The 22,768-nt window shown below is 39.2% G+C and overlaps 1 non-coding gene across 1 annotated transcript; it reads left to right on the top strand.

Moving 5' to 3' along the window:
• Window positions 1–700: 700 nt before the first annotated feature.
• On the top strand, window positions 701–805 carry LOC119802415. Its single transcript, XR_005283427.1, has one exon. It is a non-coding gene; the product is annotated as a U6 spliceosomal RNA (small nuclear RNA).
• Window positions 806–22,768: the final 21,963 nt, after the last annotated feature.

Here is a 22,768-nt window from a genome sequence, read left to right as displayed (position 1 = left end):
TGTCATAGCTATACAAAAGTAATTAAAACACTATTTATGATGTTAAATTTTGTTGGGTTCTGGAGGTATAACTGCATCATAAATCCAGCATCTCTATATTTATGGCAAGGAGTATGGTGACCACACACACACACACACACACACAAACACACACATATACAATGTTAAGGAAGTTTTCATACACATCACCTCAAATGTTCATCATTTTTTGTGATGAAAATATTAAGATCTACCATCCTTTTTCAGTTCTGTTGGAGTATTATTACAATATTACACAGTAGAATACCAGAAATTATTCTTCTTTGAACTGAAACTTTGTACCTGTTGAACAATATCCCCTGACCCCAAAGCCTCCTTCACATCCCATTCTCTAGTAAGGAGCATTCTATTCTGATCCTGTAAATTGGATATCTTTATTTTATTTTTTTTCCTCATGGTTTATTTTTTTAGATTTAAAAATTCCATCTCTCTCCCCTCCTCCTCCCCCTTCCTCCCCTCCTCCTCCCCCTTCCCTCCCCTCCTTCTTCCCCTTCCCTCCCCTCCCCTCCACCCATACCTCCCCTCCCTCCCTCTCAAGGCCAAGGAGCCATCAGGGTTCCCTACTCTATGCTAAGTCCAAGGTCCTCCCAACTCCCCCCAGGTCCAGGAAGGTGATCGACCAAGCTGAGAAGGCTCCCACAGAGCCTGTCCATGCAGAAGAGTCACTTCGGCAGCACATATACTAAAATTGGAACGATACAGAGAAGATTAGCATGGCCCCTGCGCATGGATATCTTTAGAATCCATATAAAAGTACCATGATCAGCCGGGCGGTGGTGGTGCACGCCTTTAATCCCAGCACTCGGGAGGCAGAGGCAGGCTGATCTCTGTGAGTTCGAGACCAGCCTGGTCTAGTTCCAGGACAGGCTCCAAAGCTACAGAGAAACCCTGTCTCGAAAAACCAAAAAAAAAAGTACCATGATCAGAAATGCATGGTAAGAATGCCTACGTCTTGAGTTTGTGAGGTTATAAAAATTATATAAATCCTCAGTCTGCAGTTGTCCTTGGCCTAGATTCTTAAAAGCATGCTTTAACTAGTATCATTAATATTAGGAAGCTGCAACTGATACTGTTTTTTGGCTGTTGTCGTTAGTAATGGTCATTAGTGACTCAAAAAGTTGAGAGACACGGAAGCAGTAAACTAAAGGATAGAACATGAACATTCTGCCTAACCTGCATGGGAGAAGCTGCTCCTGTCAGTAGAAGAATAGGCCATATTCAATTTTCTAAATTACTGGTTCGGCTGGGCCCTGGCCAGGCCAACTGCGAAGTGCTCAAAGGGTACTGAATTCTTTTAAACTCAAGACCTATAGACATAGCTTGAAAGCAGTTGCAGAACACTCTACAAGAATTTCCTGAAGGAAGGTGTTAGTTTTGATGCTTACTTTGTCACAATAATTCTTCAGAAGCACGGATGTTCCTCTGTGCGTATGCTTGCAAGACAGGAAAGTGTTTGTACACACCAAAATATGAATGGATTAATACAACAAGCACACTCAGCAGTTCTTGCTGCCATCTGGCCCGTCGCAGGGATCGGCAGAGTTAAAAGAGCAGATGGAGAGTGTCTGCAGTCAAGGAGGAGAGTCAACTCTCAGCTACATACTTGGTATGGCTAGATGCTTTTTAAAATTTAAAGTGATTGAAGTTTCCTCTAAAATCACTTTAGCTTTAAAGATGATTACTTGTATAAATTATTTTTAATGGAGGAGGGTGGGAAGGGTAGATTCGGGTGACTAATGCAGGCTTCTTTTCATACCAATTTCTATCTCAAAGTAAAATTTAATTTAAGTTCTTGAGGTCTTTAGTGTTAATGAGTTATTTATTCCCTTTTTTCTTGTAAAAATTAGCATTTTAGCATAATTAAAGTTGATGATAATATTATTTACATAATTACAATGTATAGCTTTAGAAAAATATATTCAAAATAATATGTGTATATGGGTGCATCGTGGACTGTGCATTTTCTTTTCCTGGTGGGAAATAGAAGAAATAGAGAAATGTCTCAAAGGGAGATTTTTTATTTCCCAGTATCTTTTAGCTGCCAGTCACATGTCTGTTTATCCATAAGATGGATGATGTTTAATCTTATGACCCTTCATGCCCTTCTCTGCTGGGTGTGTACTCTTACCTGTTTGACAGGGCTGTGGAGGTCATGAGACCAGAATAAAATTGATGAAATAATGCATACAAGAACAGACTATATTATGATATTTATAATTCCTCCAGACAATTGGTTGGGAAAGGGAAACGGCAGGGACAGATGACTATGCTTGGTGTGTTAACTCATGTACATTTTTGTTTTTTTTTTTAATATTTATTTATTTATTTATTATGTATACAATATTCTGTCTGTGTGTATGCCTGTACGCCAGAAGAGGGCACCAGACCCCATTACAGATGGTTGTGAGCCACCATGTGGTTGCTGGGAATCGAACTCAGGACCTTTGGAAGAGCAGGCAATGCTCTTAACCTCTGAGCCAGCTCTCCAGCCCCTCATGTACATTTTTGTATGTACACAGAAATGTTCAGTTGTGTATACACGCAGGCACAGGACTCTTCTCTGAGTCTATCAGCTCATCGTTTTCATGAGCCCCACAGCCCAGTTTGTCTGTATAAAGCAGAATGCTGAGCTAAGGGGCTGGGCTTCCACGAGGCATCAGTGAGTAGGGACTATTGTTATTGGTAAAAATTGCTGTTATTGTTGAACAAAGAACCCAAGGAAACTGCATCTCTACCCATCATTCTTCATTCTTCCAATTTCGATTCTTGAAGGCATTGGGTTCCAGGACAGCTTCTGAATAAGCCTCGAAAACAAGCGAGTGAATATCCCACAATGAATGAATTGTAAGATATATGAAATAGAAGATAAATAATTGAGCCCTTTATCAAATGTAAAATGTAAGCACTAAAGGAAGCGTGAGCACTTGATCTTAACTGAAAAGCCAGAGAGTGATTAAAACAGTTAACCTGCATAAAATGTTTCAGGTACATAATCTGGTCTCTGTGAGGGCTTTGCCAAAACACGTCAGATAATTTCCAAATAAATGAGTCTGAAACATTTGTGTCCCTCTGAGAAAATCCTAGTCCCCAACTTTTGCATATCAACTAACAAGTTTCTAAGTTATTGCCAGACATCTATTTCAATGCCACAAACATATTAGGAAACAGAAAGTTTGATGCTAAATGACACCAGTATCTAAACCCCATAGTTTTCTGGTTCAAACATTTACCTATTTTCACTATGCTCCAAAGTCCGGATCTCCTGACTTGCACCATGTGTAGAGATGTGACATTTATTTTAAAGGTATATAAATGAGGGTTTGAGCCTCTCCTTACTACTGGCTACCTACTATCCTACCTACTGGCTGTGTGATCCTGAATTAGTTACTTAACCTGATGGTCTCCATCGGTAATACTAGGATAATGGCTCCATATCACAGGCTTTCACAAGGATTAAATTCAATCATGAGTGTCAAGTCCTTTCCACATAATATGTGTCAATAAATAGTGGTTTTTATCCTTTCTAAGCCTCTGTAATGCTAAGTTCAAACATGGTATCATGAGTAACTAAACTTTACCCTGAAGTTTCCATCACTGCCATTCTGAAAGTCATTGGGGTCAAAAAAAGAAAAAAAAATAATGAAATTATTTATTGTATAAGCTTTATTATTTTTATTTGCCTCTTAGTAGAGGTCAAGCTTTGGGCCACTTGAGGAATAATTTGGAATCTTGATATTGATTGCTCATTGTTGTATTTTTCTCATTTTGACCAATGTGACTCTTTAGAGAGGCCCAGCAGCTTAGCTTTAAACACTGGACAAACATTTCCTCTCGGCAAGCTATTCCATTCACACAAGCCCATCCGAAGAGCTCAGAGCTTGCTGTCATTTTCCTTAATGAAAAGAATTGAGATGCAGCCCATTGAAGTTACGGGGAAAACACGATTTTATGCATGAAGGGTTTTCAATCCTTCGTGTCCTGAAGGTGATTTTGTGATGACAATTGTTCTGGAAACATTTGCCTATTTTCCTTTATGTTTCACGTTTCCAATCAAAATGATCAGCTCTGATCACATCAGCATGCATGAAGGGCCTGTTGATAAAAGCCATTAAAGCTTTTATTCATTTATTTACATAAAACCATCATGCCATTAGACACACATGTTTCACATATGGATGTCATTCTGTTGGCACCACTTTATGTGATAGAATTTTAGTATAAAGTCTTCAACTATTGCATTTTGAATGGCGTATAATGTCATCTTTCAAGGAACATTTCATTTATTTCTTTTGAGATAGACTAACTTTCTTAGTCTTTCTGAGCACTGTAAATAAAATACCATGAACTGGGCAGTTTGCATATAGCAGAAACTTACTTGGCAGATTTTCAAAGCAGAAATTCAAGGGCAAAGCTCAGGAAAATTTATTACTAAAAGACTGTTCACTTCCTGCTTCATAGGCAGAAGCTTGCTGCTGCACCTTCATTGGCCTCTTTTGCACGGTCACTAGCAACGTTCCTGTGGCTCCTCAGTCATGATCGAAGTGTTTTCCAAATCCACACTCTCTACTCCAGGAAGTTTGGGTCATGTGAACTTAAAAGGGACATAATCCTTCACATCATAGTGTTTACCCCGTAGAGACCCAGACCATTTACAGAAAATATCATTTCATCTTCAGGAATGTATTTTGATTTGCTGCAAAGTGACATAATTAATAAAGATTAGAATATAATATAAATTATATATTACATATAATATATAACCCAAATGTTTGGGATATACTGTCTAAATATTCAGTTCAAAAAATTTTTGTCTAATTTCATTCCTTTATACTCTCTCTCTCTCCCCCTATAAAAGTGTCACCAATGAAAAATAAATAGGAAAGAGAAATGTTCTATCAGACTGAGAAACCCTGACATAAGAACATACTAATCCCATTTAATTACAGGTTGGCTGTCATTAACGGTCTATCTTCCTTGACCTATCATGCTCTAAAGATTGTTCTTTGGGCTTCTCTCAAGAACAAGCCATTGATGACTATTGGGGAAGAAGAGAAAGCTTGCTTCACTGAAGGCACAGCTGATCCTCAAAGGAAATGACTGTAAAAAATACCAGCATAATTTGATACACACTACAAGCTTAAATCCAGTCATCATTGGGACGCTCGAATTCAATGATGTCATTCTGCAGGCATATTTTTTAAATGATATAACACAATTTCTAAAACTAATGAAAATTTTAGAATACAAAAACTTTTTTTTTTTTTACATTTATTCATACCACAAGATCAGATGCAGTTGTTGAGGGGACCATCTGAATATAGTTTGGAGCCTGATCCTTTTCACCGCTGGCATGCCACTTGAGCATTGTGGACCTCTTAGTTCTGAGTAAACCCAAACCTTTCCATGAATTCAGGGGGTGTAGTATAGCTTCTTTCTTTCCTTTCCTCTTGTTATTTTATTTTTATTTTTGCTTGCTTGGTGGAAGAGGAAATAAGGAAGTCATTTGTTTTCCCCTCAATGAAGGAAAACCAAGAAAAGTTCTACTTAATGTCCTTGTTTAATATCTCAGATATCCTTAGCTCATATATTCCTAGAAGGAAGACTTTCGTGGTACACTAAGAGTAAGGCAGAGTTTTCCATTTGTTGGCTGTTTATTAACAGAAACGTTTTAATTAATTACAGCCAACAGCTTGCATACTTCTCCCACTGGCTCCTTCCCTAGTGCAGTAGAAGGACAGATTCACCAATGTGAACGAGATGATTTCTCATCAAATAATATACTTATTTTTTTGTGAAATTTTACGAATCAAATTCACCTACATAGTATAAAAACACAAGAAGCATGCTTGAACTTTGGCAGAGATAAATGTAGATTATAGGAATGAATTGTGATTTATCTTAGTTTCCCATTCTCTGGTCCATTCCGGGTTTTATCTACTTGTCATCAACACCATCCTGAAAAGGAAGTTTGAGGGCAGATTGCATATTTCCATACTGCATATAAAATCCCTGATGCCTGGAGATGATTAATAGTATGCTCAAGAGTTAAAATATTGTGGGGTCCCGTGGCACATACCTTTAATCCCAGCACTCAGGGGCAGAGGCACAAAGATATCTGTGAGTTCTGGGCCACACTGGTTTATATAACAAGTTCCAGGCCTACCAAGGTTACATAGTGAGACCTTGTATCCAAAACAAATGAATCACACCATAATAAAATAAATAAATAAATAAATAAATAAATAAATAAATAAATAAATAAATAAATAAAACAAAAAGTAACATTAAGAGGAGTAGAAATATTGGAAATGAAAATGGATGAGACTTTAAAAAATATTGGTTTTTTTCTCATATGTATATCTTGTGTGTATGCATGTGTCAGAGGGCAGATGGTAGCGGGAAGAGGGCATCAGATCCCCTTGAACTGGAATGATAGACAGTTGTGAGTCACCTCAAAGTACATTCTAGCCACAGAACTTAGGTCCTCTGCAAGGTGAACATGTTCTTAACCGCAGGGCCGTGTCTCGAGCCCATGAGTTGAGGTTTAATGTTTGTGAACAATAGTGCCATAAAGCATGAATTAAAAAAAATCTCACAAGAGATTCTAATCTGTTTTGATGCAAATTCAGATCTCAATGCAGGGTGAAAACATGTAATTCCCAATGATCTGGCGTGTTACCAGATGACAGCTGAACTTCCCCTAGGAATGTATCCTCAGATAACTATTGCCATACTACCTACTTAGAACATTCCTCACCGACTGATTGGTCAGTAGGAAGTTAAAAGTTCTCCATGTTTTGCTTGAAAATATAACAGCCTTGAAAGTTTTCCAATTTACAGACATCTTTATAAAATTCCTTTCATACCCTTGCCATGAGTCCTTTGAAGTTAATTATAGCAGCCCCATCTGATCATGAGTCCTTACCTTTCAGGGTTGGAGGAATGGTTCTGTGGCTAAGAGAACTGCTGCTCAACAAGTGAAGACCTGTATGACAAGAACTTTAAATCTTTGAAGAAAGATGCTTTTCCAGTAGTCCTGGGTTCAAATCTTAGTACCCACTTGGCAACTTACAACCATTTGTAACTCTAGTTCCCAGGGGTCTGTTGCCCTCCTCTGGCCTCCTCTGTGAATGACCACAGATAAACATGCAGGCAAAATAACTGTGCGCATTACTACGACAAAATCTTCAATATATTTTATGGTTATAAAAATATTTTTTATTTAATTGCATCACACATACATTAAATGTTATAAACTGATGCACTTACTGAAACCAAAATACTATATGAGATAACCATTCTGGTTGTATTCAACCTGGTAGGACAGGGAAATGATACTCTGTGTTTTTCCCCCATTTTTCTTACCTAAGACACTTATGGGTCACCAAGGAAGAAGAACTTCAGGCTAATTCAATTTTTTAGTAGTTAAACCATATCAGAAGTGCCAGACTACTGAACCACAACTGGGCATAAAACCATGCCTTGAACACTGACTGAGTAGGCTAATGGCCTGCTTCACTCATTTCTTCACTGGATTGCCCCTTTAAACTTTAACTTTGCATTCCTTCATAAAGCAACATTTCTCCTAGGTGAGCAGCTCTGCAAGGGCAGGCAGGAGGGGAGGCCTCATTTATTAAGGTGCCACAGTTAATCGGCTTTGACCGTATTCATTTGTGGCTGAAGTGAAGCCTGTCCAGACCAGAAATGACACTCAGATGTTAGAGTGTGATTAACACCTAGTTTCGTGAAGACTAGGACTTGGGCAAAGGCTGCTGCAATCCACCTCAAAATCAGTTATCTGACACCCAGATTGGGTAACAGCTGATCAGACATCAATACAGATTTCCATGGCATTTATAAATACAAATAATGTGCCACAAAGACTCTTTAAAGTAGTATGAACTACATAATATGGGAGGAATGAAGGCATAGGCATTTTGGAGATGCTGGTTTGATTTTAATAGTAAATGCTATAGCTCTCATTTATAGGTTCTTCTGCAGCTTTCATTTTCAAGGGGTAGAGAGCTCAATAAACAACTCCTTCCTACCCACAAATGAATGTCGAGTGCTATGAGGATCCTGCAGCACATTTTGTTTTTGAAACAAGATTCCATTGTGTATTCTAGCCATCCTCAGACTTTCCACCTTTCTACCTCCTGTTCCCCAGTGCTGGACTACTAATGGGTATCACTGTGACAGGCCCGCAAACACTGTGATGGAGTACAAAGCACAGACGCTGGCCAGTTGGGGAGTCAGTTTAATGCTTCCTAGGAGATATTAGATGGAAGCTGAAGTACGAATAACAGCCAGTGGATTGTGAATAACAGTCAAAAGTGACTGTGGCGCCCGTTAGCCTGTGGCTATGCAAACAAACTAACAGGAATAGAACAAATACAGTTTTCGAAAAAGGCAAGAAATAAAAATTGATGAGACGTGACTCTGGAATATAAAATATAGAGATGCGGCTGACGAAAGTTTGCCTGTCACTTTCAGATGTCTAGATGTTATGCGGTAAGGATGAGATTATGCAGGCTCAAACAGAGTAGACTTCTGGCAATGAGTTACATATGCACTAAAGCATATTGCCAAACTTTGATCATTGGTCCCCTGTGAAAGGGATGGGATTGTAAGGAAGCTTGGGGTAAATAAAATGACTTCTTTTTGCTATTAACAGCTGAATTCCATGAAAAAGAGGGTGTGACTTTTTCAATTGATGAAACTGGTGTGTGGTTAAAACCAGAGTCTCAACATCCTGAGCTGAGGCTTATTCCTAAGCAAATCAGATCCTTTTCACGCTGGATTCAAATCTTATATATTTGTAGTCCCTTTAAACTCAAAGATGAGGTTACAACTGAATGACTTGAAAGGGTGTTTTGTTAAAGTTGGTTGAACACTTTGAAAGTGTTGATCCTAAGAGACTGTCGGAGCACCCTGCACTTCAAGTTACAACCTTCTCCAGACCCTTTTCCAGTCCACCACTTCCAGACAGCTCTCTGGGCTCAGTGCCAAATGGAGGAGGACTCCCATTGCAGCAGGACTCCCTCCCTACTTGGATAGCCTCTTGGCTCTGAGACCTGACCTTATCTGGACACTGTTCCTAAGTTTGGATGCCTATCTCAAGTGTGACCTTTGACACAGATTCATGCAGATGCTCTCTTCCGGCTTCCCATATGATAATTAGGTTTCGTGCTCCCAGGTCTGTGGTAGAACTGTGCTGCCAAATGCACATCAGGTGATGTCCCAGCTGCTGTTCATATCTTATATACCTCTCTCCCTTACTCTGGAAAGAAACTGAGTTGTCTCACTGAAGCTGCCTCCTGGAATGCTGTTTCTGCTCTAGTTACAGGCTATATAAAGCCCTGCTAGCCACTTCTGCTCCTTTTGCGCTTGTGGCCTGGTGGTCAATGGATTGAAAAAAAAAGGAGACCCCCATAAGAACCAAGAAGTGTACATGCTACATATCGTACCACCTCAGAATGCCAAATATCTAACATGGATCCAGGTTACATATTATTAGGGAAGGGTTCTATTGTTGCTGATAGCTCAATGGTTGCCCATAGGTAGGTGGCATCCTTTTGCTTTAGATCCTTAACATGCAGATAAATCTATACACCAACACTATATGTCTGCATAGGGAATGCAAAAATAAGATGTGACAAAATCGTGAAAGCAAATGCCTTTTGGTGTTGTCTCGCACTGTGGGATGACTGTAGGACACGCTAACCTACTATCTGCTTCATGAAGATCCAAAAGAGAGGAGCTCAGAGATGCTAAGCAAGATAAATGATAGCGACAATGTTAATTTTCCTCCCTTAGCCCGTGCACTCTGTGGGTATATGTTGAGATACCAAACTATACACGATTAATATAGACTCTTTTTACACAACAATCAAAATTAAATTAAATTCAACAAGAAGAATGACAGAATAACTAATAATCAGAGCTCTGAATCAGTTTTTCTTAATCTAGTGAATGGTCTATTAAAATTACACAAAATGGTTTTAGCTTGTCAGTGAAACCGTGTTCATGCATTGTATTGCTTTTCAGCTCTCCTTAATACCTTGGTTTGCTACCTCAGTTAGATTCAGTAATTATTTCTCCTTAGCTATTTGTGTAGTGATGGGCCGCATCAATAGACTGCAATATATGGATTTAGTAAAACACAGCATAGGGCTGTTCTTCTGTTCCCTATGACTTCATGACCACCAAGAAGTTTTGCAAGCATACTGATGATAGCTTTCTTCTGGATTTGATCCAGGTTGCTGACAGATTAGTTGATGATGGTTGATTACAGATAAACTCTGTCCCAAGTCATTCCAGCACATCACTACATGTCCCAAAGAGGTGCATCTGAGTTCAGACTCTCAGCACTGTGGTCCAAGCTTCTTCTGTTTGTTTAGCTCTCTTATTGAATATTCTCATTCATCCTTAAAAGTGGCAGCTTCTTCACACAGTTCTTCTGACATCTTTTGGTACTGTTTATAATTTTCAGTTAATGAGTACATGATTTTGTGGTTGCTTGTTTTCCTGGACCGGTCCTTCTTATGTAACCCATGCTGGCCTTGAGTTTCTGATCCTCCTACATTAGCTTTCTAAGTGCTAAAATTGCAGGAATGTAGTACCATGACTAGCTATTTTTTGTGTTTTTTTCTCAGCCAAATTTTTATTGTGTTTTCTGTTTTCTCACTATAGCTTTTGGAACACAATTAATATTTCAATCAGAATTCATGCTTGGTTTTATGATTTAACACTGTTATATGCATGGATAGGGTAAAGAAAATCTTAATTGTTTAGTAAGCAAAACAAATAAGTCATTTAACAATAATTCTCCAAATTAGGACCCTTAAAATTAGGGACACTAAAGTACTAATTATTTGTGCATACAATTTCATTTTGTACTCATAAGAATTCCCCAAATCTCTTGCATTCTCCATTTAATCTATGAAATAAAAATGAAGGTGAGGAAAATTAGGTGAATTTCCCAAAATAGAATATATAGTATTGGACCCAAGATTCAAATACTGATCAGTCTTTAATGTCTACTTGTAGAGTTTACAATAATAACAAAATACTATGAGTGAGCACTATGATCTATTCAGTAGAGGAATGAAAAAGGCGTGCATTTTCAGAATACTGAAGAAGTAGTGAAAAAAAGGCTTTAGGTATTAGTGACCTTATAATAGAACCATGATCAGCTGAAAATTGACAAGACAAGTTGTAGAGACTGGTTCATTCCATGATCCTGGCTTGTAATATAAAATCACGTATAGAGACACATAGGAATACTATAATTATATTTATGATGTGTTGTGGTATCTTGTTTGTTTGTGTTTTAACAAATAAAGCTTGCCTGAAGATCAGAGTGCAGAGCTAAGCCAGTAGAGGCCAGGCAGTGGTGGCACACACCTTTAATCCTAGGACTCGGGCAACAGAGGTGGGCAGATCTCTATTAGTTCAAGGCCCCTCTGGGCTACAGAATATTGAATCTGCCTAAAAGAGAAACAGAGCTCACACAAAGTTGATTCTAGCATTTGGGATCCCACGCCTTTAATCCCAGCACTAGGGAGGCAGAAACAGTAGTGATATGGCCTGGTGGAAAGAGGAATATAAGGCGGGAAGAGACAGGACCTCATTTTAGTTTGAGGTTTTGTAGAGATGGATGCTGTGTGAGGCAGTAGCCTGAAGCACTCAGTCTGAGGAGCAGTCTGAGCAAGCAGTCTGAGGATACATAGTCTGAGGGTACAGTCTGAGGATATAGTCTGAGGGTACAGTCTGAATATGCAGTCTGAGCATGCAGTCTGAGCATGCAGTCTGAGCATGCAGTCTGAGGATCAGTATAGACAGCCTGAGGATTCGGTAGAGGTAAAAGTGTTCTCTAGTGGCTGGCTGTTCTGCATCTGTGATCTCTCAGCTTTCTCCCCCTAATACCTGATTCTGGGTCTTTATTTATTAAGACCAATTAGAATCTGTGCTACAACGATGTTTTTGGTTTTAATATTTAGTTTTTGTTTGTTTGTTTATGTTTTTAAATAACTAACAAGCAAGGCTTTGCAGCACACTCTGAAACCTGAAACTCTGAAGTGGAAAGACAGAACAGACTTTCATTAACGTATGCAATTCTCTCTAGCAAGGATGTGGGTGATGTTTTTCTCCCAGTAATTTTCTAGTGAATTTGGAAGCACATGGCGTTCGTACAATCACGTCAATCATCTTTTTTTTTTTTTACGTACTTCTCCTGTCGTATGATCTATAACAGATGTTTTCACCAGAAACAGTAATCTAGTGTCTGAATAAGTTATTCCTAGAGAGCTCTGTTGTGAGAATGCTGAGCATCTTCGGTGGTCCTAGCACCCAGAAGCTGCCCCATCTCCTCACACTGTTCAGCATGCCATGTGGTCACTCTCCACGCCAAAGGCCCTCTGGACTTCCACTGCTAACCTGATTGGTTGGACCGTGTACCCTCTAGTTACCGACTACAATGCTTTATAAAATCTATTAATCAAGCCGGGTGGTGGTGGCGCACGCCTTTAATCCCAGCACTCGGGAGGCAGAGGCAGGCGGATCTCTGTGAGTTCGAGGCCAGCATGGTCTACAAGAGCTAGTTCCAGGACAGGCTCTAAAGCTGCAGAGAAACCCTGTCTCGAAAAACCAAAAAAAGAAAAAAAAAAAAAGAAAAAAAATCTATTAATCAATAATTATCTTTTTACATGGATGTTTCCTATTGCCTTCTTCTCCATGAAGATCTCATCTAAATTCATTTAAGTACAGGTTCTGGCTATAAAGTGGAAGGAAAATGGTGTTGCTTTATAATTGTCTCTCTTTGGTTAATTTCTAGAAGTGAAAGTCTTCCTGGGGTTATATAGAGCTCAGGTCACGGCAGCAATTTTGGAGAGTTGAGGTTATGTATTTAATTAATTGTGTGTGCTCTCGTGTTGTGGGAATGTGGGAACTCATTCCAAAAATAGCCTTGGAGTACTCAGGTTTAGGGTGTGGCTTCTTGTCTGCAAATGCCACTGCTTTAGAGGAGAAAGAGGTCACATCCACAGATAAAAAGCCTTGCATTGTGGCTGGTACTCCGAGGCTATTGGCAGAATGAGTTGCCACAACACTCCTGCCTTGCGCATGAGGATACTGTGTCCAATACTTGTCCATGTGGGTATTATAGGCAGAAAAGAACAATATGATCAGACAGGGGATACAGGAGCAGGCTTGTGTCAGAAGGACAATCCCCTCTAGTTCCCCTAGGGAGGATGTGCTTGGGGTTTGTTTCATAATTCCATGACTAAGAACTTAGCCCAGAGACTACACTTAGTCCTTTGAAAATGGCATCATTTGACTCAGAGATCCTAAACTTTAGAAAAGAGTACAGTGGAAAATTTATAGTTAGGCCATGTATGGCCCTAAAACTTCACCAGAGAGCAAGACACCTCATGATATTGACCTTTAATTTTAGACATTATAGCACACATGGTCAAGGAAGAAAATCGCCTTACTCTAAAAGAGTTGAGCTCAAATAGCTCACAACGTCTTAACTACTGTTCTATTGCTGTGAATAGACATCATGGCCAAGGTAACTTAACTAAGTCGTTGGGGGCTTGCTCACAGTTTTAGAAGATTAGTTCCTTATCACTATGGTGGGTGGTGCTGGAGCGTTAAATTATTGCTTGCTTCCTGATCCACAGGCAGGAGAGAAATACTAAGCCTGAGCCTGTGGTGGGCCTCTGAAACTTCAAAGCGCCCCAACACCAATGACACACTTCTTCAACAAGGCCACACCTCCTAATCTTCTCCAAACAGTTCCAACAGCTAGGGACCAAGCGTTCAAATACATGAACCTATGGGTACCATTCTCACTCAAAATACTGCACACTTCCATTGCTGGATTTGGATATTTTTCTCAATTTATATTTGTTCCTTGTGAGCTAATGCTGACTTCCTAAAAAATAATTTAACGTATGCTAGCAAAAAGCCAAGTTTTACAGTTACCCCCATCCATTTCTCCGGACTCCACACTACATAACTAATCTCTGTTCTTGAGTTAGAAGTTGGGCATTTTAAACTATGAGATTCATTATAAAAAGGAGAACAAACCACCATTTTGTGCCACCTAACATTTTAATAACTGAGTTTAAATGATTGTAGTGCAGCACCCGTAAGAACATAAATATGGGCATTACAATTAATCTGCAGCTGGGCTGAGCAACAAACAACTGCACAGGGAACCTATGTGCAAATGCGCTAAGAGCACATTGTGATAAAGGGCCAGACAGTAACATGTGGATTTAACTACCAAGGCACTGGCGGGAAAGCATATTGTCAGTGATAAACAGAACCATGTCATAAAAGTTTGCAATTGATGAAAAAAAAAAACAAGTTAAATGGAAATAAATTGAATGAATGACCAGCAAAGTGCTTTTGAAGGACATTAGATAGAGACTTGTTATAGAGAAATGGGACTTCACTCACTAATGGGCTAGTGTACTGGCTTGGGGGTAGGCAGAATAGACACCTTCTGGCTGTGGTGAGGACCTCTGACTAGCTTAGTTTCCCTGGCACTCTATTAACTGCTTCAAAAATAAGACGAGAGAATGACACCTTTGCATGTAAAGTAATTGGGTTTCTGCATGAAAGTGCCTGCAGTACATTGTGTGTGTAGTGGTTATCGCTGCATATTACAGTCCTTCCTCATCGTACACCAACAATATTCTGACTGTCAAAAAATCTGGAAATTATGATTTAGTTAAATACTAAATTAATATGAGTCAGTTACTCATATCAATAATCTACTAGATGAATTAAAACATCCATAGCTGTCACCAGAAAATCTCACTAAAATGTAGGGTAGGTGGCTCCAAATTTTTGGATTTCAAATAAGTAGAACGTGGTAGTGGGGCACATGAACCCATCTGTTAAAAAACTATTCCAAATGTCTGAGTACATGCAAAACTCTTGACTCGTGTTCTCACCCTAAGCGACCATGTTTCCTAATTGTCTCCTCCATATGCCCAGTTTATGAAAAAACAAGCTTGAATTATACTACTGTTTTGGTGATCAAAAGTCTCAGGAATAACACTTGCACTGCGGATTAGCAGTTCCTTCTGTGTCAGATGACCACAATGTGGAGTAATGGAGGAAAGAATAGAATGATTTACGTAGGGACACCACATGATTTTTTAAAAAGTGTCCACAGTTCTTCAGAGTCTGTTACGGAATCCCTGCCTGCCTTTTGCCGGGACTGTGCTCACAGAAAAAAAAATTCATCCCTAATGACCTTCAGGAACAGAATGGCCTTATTTATTAAGAACATCTGTTCTGATTTCAACATTCTCCAGGGGTACAAGACAAAAACTAGTACCGAGCTTGCTTAATTTTTTTTAAATTTAATGTACCTAGAACCTCCCTTAAATCTGAAGGACAGTACCCTGTGAAAATTGAGGCTGAAATGAGATTCTGAAGAATGTGCAGGTAAAATGTAATTTGAGGGTCATGCTTGCAGTGGCTGAGACTTGTGTATAATATGTCTAGCTGGGGAAAGGTACAAGTGGGGACAAGAAAGGGTTCTAGAGGAGGGTGCCTGTATCTGTAAGCTCCCCCACCATCTAGTGTTTGCCATTTGCGAGGACAGATAGTGCTGAAGGTTAATATATAACCTCCCACATGTCATATTTGTGGGGAGCAGAGGAAGTGAACAGGAGTGATTGTGTGAAGAGCAGATGAAGTCCTGAGTGTCGCTGTCTTGTGTGACAAGACCGTAGCCATATCAAGTACCCATAGTAGTGGCGTAGCCTTTTTTGAGTTTGCGTTGGAATGCCAAAGCCTTTCTATGGTCCAAGGAAGAGTTTATGAATGATTGGCTAGTGTGTACAAACACTAGCAACTGCAGCTTCCTCCTCCTGGGTGTTTACAGAATGAGGCTGCTTACCCACAGACATCTAGTGTGCAAGCCCACCTGAACCACAGGAGCTTTTCAGTGTACATGTGTCTGATGTTTCTCTAATGTCTGAAATTTCCTCATTCTCTCACCCTCCTAAGTCGAATTTCCAGGACCAAACCGTGATAGACACAGCAAGGTAATTCTTTTCTCCATGTTACAATAGAACCTTATCCAGGCGCAGCTGCCCGGTTTATCTGGGATTCAAATAAACTTTTTACTTTATTCAAAACAACACAGAACAGACTGAGACTTTATCTGATAGAAAAATACCATAGTTTTCAAACTCTTTCTAAGAAGAAAAATAAACATGGAAACATGCACACATAGACAAAGACACACACATACACATACACACATGCATGCAGAGACAGGCACAGACAGAAACAGCTCCAATCTGAAATGAGAACAATAAAAGCTGTCCTTCCTCCCTTATTTTTACTTTCTTTCCACCCAGAGTGCATTGGGGACTACAGGATTCAAATCACCTTCTGTAAGCTGAAGAGAATGCTCTTGCTCTGGCGTCCTCCTAAGTGCTCTCCTGACTCACTCTACCTAGGCATCCCTGCTTTTTAACTTTTCCTCTGACAGTTTTTGTGATCTATAGGCTAGTTTAATATATGCTGGACAATTTTCATAACAAATTTATTATGTTCTCAGACTAATCTATTATGCTGATTTCTCTCAGTATACAAGGATGGTAGATCTGTGCTCTTGGCTTTTCTGGAGATGATTCAGACGGATAGGAGAGTATCCAAAGAGAAGAGCTACGTCTACAGACTGTGTAAAAACAAATCAGGGTCCAGCAATGGTTATGTGAAATACTGTAACTTGTGAGCATCAATGCCCAAGAACCCCTTTAGCCTTCAGCACAAATAAGCTCTGGGTCCTAAAGGAACTGTTAAATTTATAATCATGGTTTACAAATATCTTTAGCCTATAGCAAATTACTGCAGCTATTTCCTGCCTTTCTCCCAAGGCACGGTGTGATGAGTCCTTAAACACATTCACAGGCATACCTATACATTATTGGTAAAATATAGTGCATATATTCCTTATCCACAATGCAATCTACAGCCGAAACTGGCATGCACGCCTTGACTCAGGGGGGGCCGAAAATATAACAGCACCAACCCCCAACCCTCCAAATGATTTGTAAATCTGGCAGGTGTAAGCCAAATGAATGGGTATTATTCTATCAGAAATGGCCCATTAGACTGTCGCCCTGATAATCAGAGAGCTTTCCAAGCCTTAAGTTGAGAAATAAATTGAACTTCCCCCATGAAGTAACTCAGTAGTACTGCCAATCCAGCATGTAGCAGCCGAAACACTCTTCGTAGGGATGATGGCCCCAATGGCAAATTAAGTGTAAGTGCGCATCAGGGAAGAGATGGAGACTCCCCCATTTAATCACATCTTTCCTCTGAAGTTGCTGAAGGTGGCCTCAGAAAGAACAGACAGGGCAACTTCCCAAATATCAGGTCTCACCACACTTTGTTTCATAATTACGTATGCATAAATGTCAACGTGCCTGTGAACCAGGAGTCTCTGGATTTTAATTGGTGTTTTCCTCCTTCCCTCTTCCCCGCTGTTCCCCTCACATCTCTCAGTTGCACTTTGACTGGCCTATTTATAGGACAGACCTTCCCAGGTGCGCCTGGGCTTTGCTTTCTTATCCTGCAGTTGCTTTGCAATTATATAAATATCTGGGCCATCTCCTTGCCATATACTTATTTTCAGAGGAACTTCTGAAACGACTCCTTGATGGAACTTACTGGCATCCAAAATAAATGCCCCTTTACTCGGGCACGGTGAACATAAAACTTCAAGGAAACAAAGAAAAAAAAACTGACTGCAAAAAGAAATCAATAGATCCTTATATATTATTTTTATTAGAGGCCTTGTCAGTGTAAAAATAACAACTTTCTTTTTCTCTGGAGCTGAACACACTATTTTGTGGGTAGAACAAAATGGCCTTTATTTTCACCTTTTGGGGGCTGGAGGGCACCTGCCTGCGCAGACTATGGAAGAAATGCACTCAAGTTCCCTCGAACCAGGCAGCTGATTCTCCCTGGCTTCAAGGTAGTCATTGCCTCTCTGCCTTCAGCCCAGGGCTAAAAGATTAGGTGGAGGCATGTTCTCTCTGTGATGGAGAGTGCCTCTCCACTAGATGTACTCTTATAAATGACTCCAGGTGACTAAACATTCGTTGAGGAATTACATCCACGTCTTGGTGAACACTTTGTATGCATTTATCATATCCTCACATTTTCTGATAAGTTCATAATATGCTTCCTGTAAAAAAGATATATATATATATGTATATATATATACACACACATATATATATATATATATATATATATATATATATATATATATATATCCCTCCAGTGGATGAGAGTTCCTATCTGTTTCTCTATTACTCTATTATTAGCCCATTGAACGCCATCTCGTCAGAAGAGATATATAATAATATATTTTTAATGGAGAAATAATTTAATCTATGTGAAAAGCAAAAGAACAATTGTGTGTGTCTGTCTGTGTCTGTGTCTGTGTGTGTGTATGTGTGTGTGTGTGTCCATCTGGCATATTAAATCTGAACTCTTAGGGAGTCCTTGGAAGATGGTCCTTTCCCAGAGGCCCCTCACGATTGAAATACGTGTTTCTACATGGAAGACTGCAGAGAGTTAACTCACTCTAAGATTAGAGAGCCCAGAGACAAGGGGGTACAAAGGAACCAGGATAGGCCCTCACCAGACACTAAATCTACTGGTAATTTGTTTCTGGATTTCCCATGTTACATAGCTGAGAAATAAATATTTGTTGTTTCCATATGAATTAGTATTGAGTTTTTTTAAGATTTATTTATTATGTATACAACTGCCTCCATGTATGCCTGCACACGAGAAGAGGGTGACAGATCTCATTATAGATAGTTGTAAGCCACCATGTGGTGGCTGGAATTAAACTCAGGACCTCTAGAAGAGCAGCCAGTGCTCTTATCCTCTGAGCCATCTCTCCAGCCCCATAATGAGTATTCTTATAGCAGCCTGCACACATAAAGATATACAAATCATTTTTACAATTTTGTTTTGATCCTGGGTTTGAAATCAGTCTTTGTTGAAATTAAGAATGCATGTTTCCTTTAACTTGTCAACTATAATCTCAGTATTGGCTTAGGTTAACGGATATGAGTGTCTCAGGAATATACCAGAGAAATTCCATTTCATATATTTCTATAAATCCCTGTTTTAAGTGATAAGGTCTATTTCTTTAAAAGACAAGTGTTTCTACTCTCCAGCCAAGCTCAGTGATGCTCCTAGCTGGGATGCTGGTGAGAAAGTGGTGAAAGATGCTAAGAAGGGAAAGATGCTAAGAGGGGAAAGAGTGCAGCAAGGGCAAGAATATGGTAAGGAGAAGACACAAAAGTCAAGAGGGAAGGGAAAAGGAGAAAGAAGCATAGAATAGAAAAAGCACATTTTTTTGTTTTTGAAGATTCATCTATCTCCAGAGAAATCTGAACCTCTCGCATCTATACACGGTTGATTGGTGTAGACTGTTGTGAGTCTATTAGCAGTGATTTGCAGCAGACCAATTTAGGGGTCACTTAGGCATGAAAACACTGAGAAAGAAATTGTATACCTAATGAAACAATATCAGTAATAGCATATTTAAATGAACAGTATCATTAAGTCTGAATTGTTAGAATCAGTGCAGCTTAATAGATTTTCTTTTTCAACAAGGGTTTCTGCGTTGGGCAGAAAGAGAGATAGTGTGTGTGTGTGTGTGTGTGTGTGTGTGTGTGTGTTTATATGTGTGTATTTGCATGCGTGTGTATAAGAAGGTAGGAAGTATGAAAAGCTCCAAAACTTTCTCCCATTCCTTTCACAGAATTTTTGTATTATTGTCTTTATTTTTTCTGCTTATATTTAATACAAGACAAGTTCCTAAAAACTGTCAGCAGATGCTTCTGTAGCAAGAGTGCATGTCATAAAATTTTAGACATTAGCACACATTTAAATTAAAGTGCACTTAAAATTTTCAATTCAATCTGGTTTTCTATTTCTTAAACATGTTATAGGGAAAGTAATGGTTTTCGACCAGTGACAGGATTACTTTCATTTTAAGATCATCAGGTAGTAATATCAGACCCTCAGAGAACATAATGAACTCGTTCATATTTCTGAAAAAATATGTGACACATTTTTATTGACTGCATTCAATCTGTCTCTCTAGGTTATTTTTGTTCATGCAAAAAAAAAAGAAGGAAAAGAAGGAGGAAGTAGGGAAAGGCAAGAGCAGGAGGAGGAAGAGGAAGGAAACATTAAATTTTTTTTAATAAAGTCAATCAGTCCAAAAATCCCTTTGGCTTGACTATCTAGATCACTCTGTGGCCTTAGAAATAATTTGATCATGGCTCCAGGCCAGTTCACACAAAGATCAGGGACCTGTCTTAAGAGTCTTGGCACAGATGCTGACAAAAAAAAAAAAAAAAACCCAAAAAACAAAAACAAAACAAAACAAAACAAAAAAACAGACTGTGCCTGCTGCCTGCCTCTGGCCTGCAGGTGCCAATTGCTTTAATTTCATGACCCTTGATCTCATGTAATGCTGTCAGTATTGCTTTAAAGAAGGTGCATATTTCACGCATGCAGCAGCCGCTTAAGAAGGCAAAGGCTGTGGAAGTAGGGGAACCCAGATCCAGCCCTCTGACTCCAACAGTTTCCTCTGCTTTGGGCCATGATGAGAAAGGCCTTTAGGCAGATGTCAGGCACCATTCTGCTTTTCCTCTGCCTGCCGCAGAGAACTTTTGATAAACCGTTTTCATGTTAGGACTCATCCCAAGAAGCCTTGCAAGTTATTAAGTGCTTCCTATAGAAGGCACTCCGGTGCCCTGAATGTCATGAACACTTTTCTGAATTACCGGTTGACTTTTTTAAGATACATTAAGGTAATCAACAGAAGACCTCCTGCCTGCCAGGAAAAGCTTTTAAAACAAAACGTGTTTCCTTGAACACGAGTAAAAAATATCAAACGATTATAATAAAAACGCTTGAGGCTGGCTGCAGCTAGAGCTCTGTACAGAAGTTGGTGATAAAGTAGAAGACAAGACTCCTAGTTCCACCACTTTGTCTCCACAGAGCTCATCCCTGTTTTCCTTCTACAGACTGTCTTTGTGCTTAGTGATTCCGAGTGTATACTTGCCCCCGTTGCTCTCTGATCAGATCTAGACGATTTTCACGCTCCAGTGAACTCTTTATTATGAACCTTACATTGCTGCTCTCATCTTTACCAACTTTAGTTCTCCTATTTACAACTCATCCTCAAAACATCCAAACCACCACTCACTCCACACTTGCATTTAGATGTACAGTGTAATGTGATAATGTGATTTAGTTTGTGTTGGGGCATTCTTCAAGTAGCATAGAAGCTTTGGACTATGGGTGTTAGTCAGTGATACAGCTCATGCCTAGCCATTGTGAGACCCTGGGTCCCACCCTCTGTGCCATTAAAACCGAGGAAAGGAAAGGGCCTGAATGGGTTATAAAGAAAAGACTTGTATTGAGTAATTTAGTTCTCAACTCTTTCCTGACTCACGATTCCTGTTTTCACAAGTTAAACCCTGAGATAAAATTTCATTCTTAACAAAATTATTCCAAATCAATAATCTCAATCCTGTTTTTCCTATAAACATCCAAAGATTGGTGTAATTAAATAACTTTGCTAAAATAGCACAACTAGCTAGAGGTGGACCCTGAACATCTTGTAAATCTCCCCTGTGACATCATATACACTAGTAAAGTTACTCGGTTTTCCAAAAAGTATGTGCAAATATTGTATAGCATCTCCATTACACTTTTCATTTGTGTTCAGACCCAAAAATATGGATATTTCCCAAGTAGTAATTACGTTCTCAGAGTATTTTGAAGGCCCTCAATGTGAGTGTCTAATATAGTAGTAAATTCAGGATATGAGAAGAGATGAATCACAGACAATTTGAGTGTTCTTACCTGGACAAATAGGATGTTTGTCATCAGTTGAGGTGACAAAGGTTATAGGGGAAATAGATTGAAATGAAGTTTTACAGTCCTTTCTAAGATAATATGGTTGTTCAGATTGTTATTAGATGGTCATGTGATGGTGACCAGTAAGTAGTTTGCATGTGAATCTTGAGGTTAAAGGGTAGATCTTTCCCTAAAAATAAAAGAATGAAGGCTTTTGGGTATATATGGACTTTCAGAGCAAGAAATTATATGAGTTTATCCAAAGAGTAACATTAGATAAAGAAAACCAACATTTGATCCTTGAGCATTTCAGCATTAGAAAATTAGGAGAAGAAAGAGGAACCATCAAAGACAGATATAACAACTGCATGCAAGGACACTCAGTTCACTTGATGTGCTAAACCTGGGATGGTAGTGCACAACTGTAATCTTGATACTCAGGAGGCTAAGACAGAAGGGTCCTGCTTGCAACAATGTATCACCAAGCAGCCAACTAGTCAATTACCCAGCCAAATAAAAGAGCAGGATTCGGTGTTCTGGGAGTCTAAGCAAGGAATGCTCACCAGTGGGGGCGTACCATTTATGAATAATGATGCTAAAAGTGGAGAGGTACCATCAACAGAAAATTTAAGAGTCTCCATAGGCCTCATTGACCAAGGTCATTATTAATTCTTAGTGTTGAAGGAGTACAGAGAATGGGAGTGGAGGAAATAAAAAATAAAAAACATGTATATACTTAAATGTACTTAAAATAGCAAGCACTTATTTTAGAAGATTTCAAATATTTACC

This window comes from Arvicola amphibius, chromosome 15 (genome assembly GCF_903992535.2).
Source record: "Arvicola amphibius chromosome 15, mArvAmp1.2, whole genome shotgun sequence".
NCBI classification, from domain to species: Eukaryota; Metazoa; Chordata; class Mammalia; order Rodentia; family Cricetidae; genus Arvicola; species Arvicola amphibius.
The sequence above is the reverse complement of the archived record's forward strand: the minus strand, read 5'-3'. Positions and strand labels throughout refer to the sequence as shown.